Below are 11212 nucleotides of genomic sequence, written 5' to 3'. Positions count from 1 at the left end.
AAAAAAGAATCTATTTGTACTAAAAAAATAGACTATTCAAAATTTAAAAAAAAAGAATATTAGGGATGAAGGAAAAACTTTTGTCTTCTTTTGTGCTTTCCTGTTGTCTCTTTTTAAAAAAACAATAAACTCCACATAGGAAGTGTGAAATATGATTAATTACAATGTTTGTGTACCCTGTGAGACCACCGGTCCCATCACTTCATGGGAAATAGATGGGGAAACAGTGGAAACAGTGTCAGACTTTATTTTTGGGGGGCTCCGAAATCACTGCAGATGGTGACTGCAGCCATGAAATTAAAAGACGCTTACTCCTTGGAAGAAAAGTTACGACCAACCTAGATAGCATATTCAAAAGCAGAGACATTACTTTGCCGACTAAGGTCCGTCTAGTCAAGGCTATGGTTTTTCCAGTGGTCATGTATGGATGTGAGAGTTGGACTGTGAAGAAGGCTGAGCGCCGAAGAATTGATGCTTTTGAACTGTGGTGTTGGAGAAGACTCTTGAGAGTCCCTTGGACTGCAAGGAGATCCAACCAGTCCATTCTGAAGGAGATCAGCCCTGGGATTTCTTTGGAAGGAATGATGCTAAAGCTGAAACTCCAGTACTTTGGCCCCCTGATGTGAAGAGTTGACTCATTGGAAAAGATTTTGATGCTGGGAGGGATTGGGGGCAGGAGGAGAAGGGGACGACAGAGGATGAGATGGCTGGATGGCATCACGGACTTGATGGATGTGAGTCTGAGTGAACTCCGGGAGTTGGTGATGGACAGAGAGGCCTGGCGTGTTGCGATTCATGGGGTCGCAAAGAGTCGGACACGACTGAGTGACTGAACTGAACTGAAGGAAGGGAGAGAGGGATTAAAAGATAAGAGGACATTTGAGGGGATAACAAATACATCTGTTATCTCGATAGTGGTGGTAGTCTCACAGTTCAGTTCAGTTCAGTCGCTCAGTCGTGTCCGACTCTTTGCGACCCCATGAATCGCAACACGCCAGGCCTTCCCGTCCATCACCATCTCCCGGAGTTCACTCAGACTCACGTCCATCGAGTCCGTGATGCCATTCAGCCATCTCATCCTCTGTCGTCCCCTTCTCCTCCTGCCCCCAATCCCTCCCAGCATCAGAGTCTTTTCCAATAAGTCAAGTCTTCTCATGAGGTGGCCAAAGTACTGGAGCTTCAGCTTTAGCATCATTCCTTCCAAAGAAATCCCAGGGCTGATCTCCTTCAGAATGGACTGGTTGGATCTCCTTGCAGTGCAAGGGACTCTCAAGAGTCTTCTCCAACACCACAGATCAAAAGCATCAATTCTTCGGCGCTCAGCTTTCTTCACAGTCCAACTCTCACATCCATACATGACCACTGGAAAAACCATAGCCTTGACTAGACAGACCTTAGTCAGCAAAGTAATGTCCCTGCTTTTGAATATACTATCTAGGTTGGTCATAACTTTTCTTCCAAGGAGTAAGCGTCTTTTAATTTCATGGCTGCAGTCACCATCTGCAGTGATTTTGGAGCCCCCAAAAATAAAGTCTGACACTGTTTCCACTGTTTCCCCATCTATTTCCCATGAAGTGATGGGACTGGATGCCATGATCTTTGTTTTCTGAATGTTGAGCTTTAAGCCACCTTTTTCACTCTCCACTTTCACTTTCATCAAGAGGCTTTTTTGCATTTTATAGAATTTTGTATAAATGGAATCATACATTATGTCCGGTTTTCTCTGGCTTCTTTCACTCAGCGTGATGATTTTGATATTCATCCAGCTTGTTGTATGTATCAGCAGTTTGTTCCTTTTTTATTGCCAAATAGTGTTCCGCCGTGTGGATATACTGTACCAAAATTTACCTGTCTATCCACTTGTTGATGGACACTTGGGCTCCTTCCAGTTTTTGCTACTACAAATAACTCTGCTACGAACATTCACATGCAACTTTTAGTATGTATATATGCTTTCACAACTTTTAGATGAATCCCTAGGAGTGGATTGACTAGGTCGTGTAGTAATTATTCCTCTGTTCTAAAAGGGTCACTGTTATCTTCTTTTTTGGCAACCCTGACCAATTTAGTATTGAGTTTTTTTATTTTTAAATTACTAATAGTCCTAGCTTTTTTCCAAGTAAATGATGGAGAAACAAAAATGAGACTCTGGTGGTGAGCTAGGTTTTTCTTTTCTTTTGAGCGAGCATGGCTCTTATTCACATGGGTGATTACATAGACTTGATGGAGTCCCACGGTGCCAAAGCAAATTCCCTCTTCTGAGATGCAGTAGTAAGCACACAGTAGGCATAGGGTAGGAGTGTGAGGATGAAAGGGGGCTGGTAATTGGCATTTATTCAATGAAATTTCTCTGCCATAGTGGAATTTCTGGGTTGGGTGTGGATGAGGATGAACAAGCTAACTTTCTAGCTGCTGGAAAGCAGCTAGCCGACAGGAATTCTGGGAGGCTGTCAGGAAAAGGCACACAGAGTTCCTGGGAAGACTGAGGAATTCACAGTAGCATTCCCCATCCTCTGGCATCCATTTTCTACAACTATCTTTCCTTTTATTTTGACCTGCTGTTTCCTGTTTCTGTCCATTTGTTAAAAACTGAGATCCAACTCCTTTTAGTTTTATGTGCGTGTTAAAATACATCTAACAGGGATATCCCTGGTGGTCTAGTGGTTAAGAATCTGTCTTGCATTGCAGGGTATGCAGGTTCGACCCGTGATCTGGGGACTAAGATATCACATGACGCAATGAAGATCCTTCATGCGGCAACCAAGACCCATTGCAGCCAAATAAACAAATAATATACATAACATAAAATTGACCACTTTAACCATTTTAAATGGTTCAGTGGCATTAAGTACATTTATGATAATTTTATAATTATCATCACTATTCATTTCCAGGACTTTTTCATCATCCCAAACGGAAACTGTACCTGCTGCTGCTGCTGCTACCTCTGCTGCTGAGTCGCTTCAGTTGTGTCCGACTCTGTGCGACCCCACAGACGGCAGCCTACTAGGCTCCCCCGTCCCTGGGATTCTCCAGGCAAGAACACTGGAGTGGGTTGCCATTTCCTTCTCCAATGCATGAAAGTGAAAAGCGAAAGTGAAGTCGCTCAGTCGTGCCCGACTCTTAGCGACCCCATGGACTGCAGCCTTCCAGGCTCCTCCATCCATGGGATTTTCCAGGCAAGAGTGCTGGAGTGGGGTGCCATTGCCTTCTCCGAAAACTGTACCTAGTAGACAAAAACTCCCTATTCCCTTTCTGTGCTGTGCTGTGCTAAAGTTGCTTCAGTCGTGTCTGACCCTATGGACTGTGGCCCACCAGGCTCTTCTGTCCATGGGATTCTCCAGGCAAGAATACTGAAGTGGGTTGCGATGCCCTCCTCCAGTGGATCATCCCGACCCAGGGATCGAACCCAGGTCTCTTACACCTCCTGCACTGAAATGCAGGTTCTTGACCACTACCGCCACCTCTAAGGATTTATTTACTCAATCTAGGAATCTCATGTAAGTGGAATCAGACAGTATTTGTCCTTTCGCTCCTGGCTTATTTCACTTAGCATACTGTTTGCAAGATTCATTCATGTTGTAGCATGTATCAGAGTTTCATTCCTTATTAAGGCTGAATAATATTCCATTGTTAGTATATAACACATTCTGTTTATCCATTCCTCTGTGATGCAACTTGTGTTGTTTCCACCTTTTGGCCATGCTGTGAATGTTGGTGAACATGTATCTGTTTCAGTCTCTGCTTTCACTTCTTTGAAGTAGAATTGCTGTATCATATAGTAATTGTAAGTGTAATTGTTAAAAGAACCACTAAACTGACACAGAGTCTGTACTATTTTACATTCTCATCAGCAATGTATAGGTTTCGAATTGCTTCACATCCTCTCCAACACTTCTTATTTCTGTCTCATTTTGTTTTGTTTTTTTAATAAAAGCCATCCTTATGAGTGTGAAGTGGTATCTCATGTGGTTTTCATTTGCATTTCCCTAATGATTAATGATGTTCAGCATCTTCTCACACGCTTATTGGTGGTTCATAAATCTTCTTTGGGAAAATGTTTATTGAAGTCCTTTGCCCATTTTTGACTTTGGTTGGTTTTTTGTTATTGTTGAGTTGTCAGAGTTCTTTATATATTTTGGATATTAATCATTTATCATATATGTGATTTGTAAGTATTTTCTCCATTCTTACAGGTGATCTTTTCACTCTCTTGGTGTCCTTCCTTTCGATTTGTGAAAAATGACTGTGCCATATGATTTATAATCTATGAGTACCAAACCTAAAAGGCTAAGAATATGTGAAGAGTAAACTGTTAAAATAAAAGTTAGAAGTTATTCTAATACAGATTTCATGATATGGAAAAAAAGTCTATGCTGAGCTACATAGCATTTGCTTATAAATAATAAGCCATTTATAATATACATGTATTCTATATATAGTTATATAGAATATGTTTATAAATAAATATTTTAAAATTATTTCTTTCTTTAAGACTAGTTGGTGCTCTAGTGACTATAATCAGAATCAAAGTTGAGAATTTCCTGGTTTTGTATACAATTTGTTACCTTACAATATACTCAGTAGAAAAGGCAAAAAGCACAGAAAACAAATCTCATCACTTCATTAGGTCTGTTTACTTTTCTCTCTCAAAAAATTCTTTTTATGGTGAAGCAAACCTAATGTTATTACAAAAATGTGCACAAAACTGATATGTAGGGTTTAACAGTTACAAAGTGAATGACACTGTAAAAAATCCTTTTGGGTCAAGAAATAGAAAACTGAGCTCTGTTTACTTAACAAATAGGATCCTCATATGGAAGTGTTTTGTATCAGGTTGGGGGGTCCCTGAGCTCTGCTTTATGAAGAGAGGTATGTCTGTCTTGGACATCCTTTCTGATGTTTGAGGGATATGTTCAACTTTTCGAAGATGAGGCAGGATGGAGTGGTGATGCTCACTGCATCCTGCCTTTTTCCCATCATAGGTCTTGGCCTGGCCTCTGGATAATCCTTAAAATGAACTCATGATTCTCAACCTTGGCACTATTGATATTTTGGGCCAGATAATTTGTTGTTGTGGGGGAGACATCCTGTCTATTATAGAATGTTTCTACCCACGGGATGCCAGTGGTGCCTCCCAAGTATACACGAACATGGTTTCCAGATACTCAAATTTCCTGGGGTCAAAACTGACCCCAATTGAGACCCAGTGCATTAATGAACATTTGCTATGTTCCAGGTACGGTGCAAGCTATATAATATTTCAATCACATTTGCCCCCATTTTGCAGAAAAGGAACCAAGCTTTAGTGGGATTAGTTCAGTTCAGTCGCTCAGTCGTGTCCGACTCTTTGCGACCCCGTGAATCACAGCATGCCAGGCCTCCCTGTCCATCACCAACTCCCAGAGTTCACTCAGACTCACATCCATCGAGCCCGTGATGCCATCCAGCCATCTCATTCTCTGTCATCCCCTTCTCCTCCTGCCCCCAATCCCTCCCAGCATCAAAATCTTTTCCAATGAGTCAACTCTTCGCATGAGGTGGCCAAAGTACTGGAGTTTCAGCTTTAGCATCATTCCTTCCAAAGAAATCCCAGGGCTGATCTCCTTCAGAATGGACTGGTTGGATCTCCTTGCAGTCTAAGGGACTCTCAAAAGTCTTCTCCAGCACCACAGTTCAAAAGGATCAGTTCTTCGGTGCTCAGCCTTCTTCACAGTCCAACTCTCACATCCATACATGACCACTGGAAAAACCATAGCCTTGACTAGACGGACCTTAGTCGGCAAAGTAATGTCTCTGCTTTTGAATAGGCTATCTAGGTTGGTCATAACTTTTCTTCCAAGGAGTAAGCGTCTTTTAATTTCATGGCTGCAGTCACCATCTGCAGTGATTTTGGAGCCCCCAAAAATAAAGTCTGACACTGTTTCCACTGTTTCCCCATCTATTTCCTATGAAGTGATGTGACCGGATGCCATGGTCTTCGTTTTCTGAATGTTGAGCTTTAAGCCAACTTTTTCACTCTCGTCTTTCACTTTCATCAAGAGGCTCTTTAGTTCTTCTTCACTTTCTGCCATAAGGGTGGTGTCATCTGCATATCTGAGCTTATTGATATTTCTCCCGGCAATCTTGATTCCAGCTTGTGTTTCTTGCAGTCCAGCGTTTCTCATGATGTACTCTGCATATAAGTTAAATAAGCAGGGTGACAATTAGGTAAATTATTAAAAGTGGTAGAACAGTGAATAGCTGAGCTGGAGTTTAAACACAGGCCTATCAGTTCCCAGTTTGTTTTCAATAATCATTTAGAGCTGCTCCCAGGCTGTGGAAGATGAGATATATTCCAGAATTTGCTTCTTCCATATATTCTAGGGCTAAGACATTTTTGAATCTATGTTTCCAGGCTTCTTACTGGGTACTTCCTTTTGGTTTTCTTACCAGCTGTTGAAATTAGACATGCCTGAAATTAACAGCAACAGTTTTGCTCTCTTTCTGTTTTTTATCCTTTCCCCCTTTCTATTGATCATTCTTCCAAATAGTCATTAAGCCTTAGATCTCCCTCTTTTGCATCATTATAGGAAGAATCTCATATCTTTGGATATCCTGTGTAAATCCTTTCATTTCTGATAAAGGTATTTTTAAAGATCAGTAGTGAAACCCTAAACAAAACCCCAACGGAGCAACTAAGCCTATGAGCCTCAATTACTGAGTTCCTGTGCCTATAGCCTGTGCTCTGCAACAAGAGAAGCCACGGCAATGAGAAGCCTGAGCCCTGCAATGAAGAGTCGACCCTGCTCACCGCAGCTAGAGAAAAAGCCTTCACAGCAGTGAAGACCCAGTGCAGCCAAAAAACAAAACCAAAAATCCACACTGAAACATCAAAATAGACTGCAAAGTCGTGATATCAGTTCAGTTCAGTCGCTCAGTTGTGTCCGACTCTTTGCGACCCCATGAATCGTAGCATGCCAGGCCTCCCTGTCCATCACCAACTCCCGGAGTTCACTCAGACTCACGTCCATCAAGTCTGTGATGCCATCCAGCCATCTCATCCTCGGTCGTCCCCTTCTCCTCCTGCCCCCAATCCTTCCCAGCATCAGAGTCTTTTCCAATGAGTCAACTCTTCTCATGAGGTGGCCAAAGTACTGGAGTTTCAGCTTTAGCATCATTCCTTCCAAAGAAATCCCAGGGCTGATCTCCTTCAGAATGGACTGGTTGGATCTCCTTGCAGTCCAAGCAATGTGATATCGGCATAGGAAGAGAAAAGTTGACCAATGGGACTGTATCGGGGTCAGGTCCTCTAGAAGATGACCCGGTGAACTGGAAGCATAAATTTGAGGGGAAAGACAAAAGGGAGAAGTAGCGTGTTTAGACCACAATTTAGGTTCAATACCTATGCAAGGAGATTGGGAAAGAAGAAGGATTGGATAGGAAGAACCTTGGACTATAATGCAATTCTGAGAAAATCTCAGCCAGTGCAATGGAGAGATCTAGAGAAAGAGTGCCCATTAGAAGAGGCCCATTTTGGACAGAACTGGTCCAGTTCTAGCATCCCTACGGTGCTCAGTCCTTGTCTGGGAACAGTCCAGAGGGAGTGTGGGCCTTGGAGATGTGGTAACTGGGAACCATAAGCAAACTACACTTCTCACAACAGACTCTTTCTGAATATTTATTTTTATTTCTTTGGTTGCACTGTGTCTTAGTTGTGGCAAGCAGGATCTGTAGTTGTGGTATGCGTACTCTTAGTTGTGGCATGTGGGATCTAGTTCTCTGACCAGGGATTGAACCCGAGCCCCCTGCATTGTGAGCACGGAATCTTAGCCACTGGACCACAGGGAAGTCCCCAACAGCCTCTTTCTTGAAGGGACATCTGAGCAGTGTTCCTCTCTGGTTGTCAGAGGTATATTATGAAGATTAAAAAATAGAGTTATTTATATGTATGAAATTTATTTATAATACATTACACATTTGTAACAGTGGGAAAAAGATTTTTCAAATAATGATGTTGAAACAATTGGCTATCCATTTGGAAATAACGAATTTAGATCCCTACTTCACTCTCAATTTACATAAAATTCAGATGGAGAAAAAAGTTTTAAAAATATTTGAAGAAATAAGTTTTTTGAAAAAATCTTGTGTGGAGAGGAAGCCTTCTTATGTGACATGCAACATTCAGAAACCAAAGGACTGTGAGAGACTTGAGTAAATAAAAAGTTAAAACTTCCGTATGGGAAAAAACTTAACTATGCTTAACCATCTTAAGCATCTTAGCTATCTAGGGGCTGTTTATCTAAAGCACAGAATGCCTTATCCAGTTTTTTTCATCTTAAGTTCTCCTCAGGATGCACTCTTGCACTGTGGGTGACTGCAATGGGTTGTGATTTAATCCTTGTGTAAATGAATGATGAGTGATACTCTGTTCTTTTTTTGTTCACAGGTGAATCTGAGAAATGCTCTGTTTCATACAGTAAAAATTTTTTTCCTTCAGAGTGGGATATTTAGACTTTAAAACACCAGAGTATTAGGGGAACTTCTAAGGCAGGAGAGACAGTGTACAGTGCATTTCAATCTATTTGAGCATGAAATCCTTCCTTTGAGGACTACTATTGACCTTCTCAGGATGCACATTGAGAAATAATGACTTAAGGGAAAAAGTTCATGATTATTTCTCTGGCATTAATGGTCTTACTTAACGTGCTCTTATCATCTAATCTCCACTTCCCCAAATGAGCTTCCTTATTTGCTTCTTCCTAAGTCATTACTTTGCCAACTAAGGTCCGTCTAGTCAAGGCTATGGTTTTTCCTGTGGTCATGTATGGATGTGAGAGTTGGACTGTGAAGAAGGCTGAGTGCCGAAGAATTGATGCATTTGAACTGTGGTGTTGGAGAAGACTCTTGAGAGTCCCTTGAACGGCAAGGAGATCTAACCAGTCCATTCTGAAGGAGATCAGCCCTGGGATTTCTTTGGAAGGAATGATGCTAAAGCTGAAACTCCAGTACTTTGGCCACCTCATGTGAAGAGTTGACTCATTGGAAAAGACTCTGAAGCTGGGAGGGATTTGGGGGTAGGAGGAGAAGGGGACGACCGAGGATGAGATGGCTGGATGGCATCACGGACTCGATGGAAGTGAGTCTGGGTGAACCCCGGGAGATAGTGATGGACAGGGAGGACTGGTGTGCTGCGATTCATGGGGTCGCAAAGAGTCGGACACGACTGAGCGACTGAACTGAACTCAGGAGTCAATGCTAGCTCCTCCTCTTCCAGGTAGTTCTTTGTTTTTTGTTTTTCCTATTTATTTGACTGCACCAGGTCACCAGGTCTTTGTTGTGGCACATGGGATCTTCAGTCTACCTTATGGCATTCGGATCTAGTTCTCTGACCAGGGATCCAACCCAAGTTCCCGGACTGGGAGCTTAGAATCTTAACCACTGTACTGCCAGGCAAGTCCCCAGGGAGTTCTTCCTAATTATCTCAGTTCCTCTGAACTAAGGCATTTGTTGCCAGAATTGCTCATTCTGCTCGTTAGTTACTCCTTCAGAACTGTTATTGACCCTTTGGTAAACCTTCTGTTGCTATATACTGCTTTGGAAAGCACTGAAAATGGCACTGTATTAGTTTTCTATTGCTGCTGTAACAAATTACCACAATGTTGGTGACTTAAAACTACAGAAATTTATTACTTTATAGTACTATAGATCTGAAGTCTGACATGGGTATCACTGGGCTAAAATCAAGGTATCAGCAGGGCTGTGTTCTCTCTGGTGGCCTTAGGGAAGACTCAGTTTCCTTGCCTTTTCCATCTCCTCTTATTTATATTTTGCCTTTTCCATCTTCTATAAGCCTCTGCATTCCTAGGCTCCTGGCCCCCTTTCTTCATGTTCAAAGCTAAAAGGGCCGGTTGAGGCCTTCGCACACCATAACACTCTGACCTCCCTTTTCCACTTTTAAGGACACTTGAGAGGACATTAGGCCCACATGGAGACTCCAAAGATAATTATCCTGTTTAAAAGTTAGTTGATTTGCAACCTTAATTCCACCTGCAACCTTAATTTCCCTTTGCCACATAATCTAGTATATTCACAATTCCCAAGGATTGGGATGCAGACATTTTGGGAGAGCCTTTATTCTACTCACTACAGGCACCCTTGATGAAAACTCTAAATTGCACACAGGTGTAGTGAGGTTTGACAATAAATGGGTAAAGCTTTTTGGCATAAACACAGTGCTTGTGTACTCAGTGTGTCCCACTCTTTGGGACCCCATGGACTGGATAGCCCACCAGGCTCCTCTGTCCACAGGATTTTTCAGGAGTGGGTTGCCACTTCCTCCTTCAGGGAATGAGATCAAACCAGAGTCCCCTGCATCAGCAGGCAGATTCTTTGCCACTGAGCCATAATAAGTCTCTTCACATACAGGGAGGCCCTGGTGTGTGACCTTTGGAAATCACTTGAACCTCCCCATCCACGTTTCTGCAAAAATGGAAATTGTCATCCTTTGCTCTGCATGTTAAAGAAAATAACTGTGTAACCAGGTTCAGCTTAAAGGGTGACAAACAGGGTTCAAGAAGTTCTTGATGAATTTTGATGAGGAGGGTGGGCGAGGTTCTGTGAATACATCTGGAGACAGTTTGAGAGATTTCTTGAGAGAAGGAGTGGAAAGTGCCTGCCCTCGTATGAAGTTGGAAGCTGAAAATTCTAACAAAAGCAATCAACTTTTCATGGAAGCTATCGAAGACGGCCGAGGTTAAAAAAACAAAAAGGGTGAAGTGTAGAGGATACTTAGGAGACACCTAGGTAACAGAGTACAGAACTGAAGGAAATGCATGTGGTCTTCCTAGGCAACTGAATTTCGTGGCATTCCTTCCCTACTCAGTTCAAGAACACATATACCCCGCAGGTGTACAAGAGTCACCTTGTGAATAAGTACATGACTTATAAAATCGTGGCCAGGGGAAAAACAAAACCCAAACCAAAAGCGTAAGGAATACAGGTTCCACCGAGATTTGAACTCGGATCGCTGGATTCAGAGTCCAGAGTGCTAACCATTACACCATGGAACCGCCACGCTCACGATTCTGCCTTCGGCTCTCTAATCCTTAGAGAACCCCGCCCCCATCCACAAACCGACCACCAGAGGCAGTGCTGAAGCGCTCTCCAGTGCCCCACTTCCCCGAATAGCGGCGAGTGGAGTGAGGGAGAGACTATTATGTATGGAGAGCAG

At 42.5% G+C, this 11212-nt stretch overlaps 2 non-coding genes across 2 annotated transcripts; both read right to left on the bottom strand.

Moving 5' to 3' along the window:
- On the bottom strand, window positions 10980-11051 carry TRNAQ-CUG. The gene has a single exon. It is a non-coding gene; the product is annotated as a tRNA-Gln (tRNA).
- MIR2290 (microRNA 2290) lies at window positions 11097-11176 on the bottom strand. Its single transcript, NR_129665.1, has one exon. It is a non-coding gene; the product is annotated as a microRNA 2290 (primary transcript).

Source organism: Capra hircus, chromosome 10 (genome assembly GCF_001704415.2).
Source record: "Capra hircus breed San Clemente chromosome 10, ASM170441v1, whole genome shotgun sequence".
Lineage (NCBI taxonomy): Eukaryota > Metazoa > Chordata > Mammalia > Artiodactyla > Bovidae > Capra > Capra hircus.
This window is presented reverse-complemented; position numbering and strand designations above follow the sequence as displayed.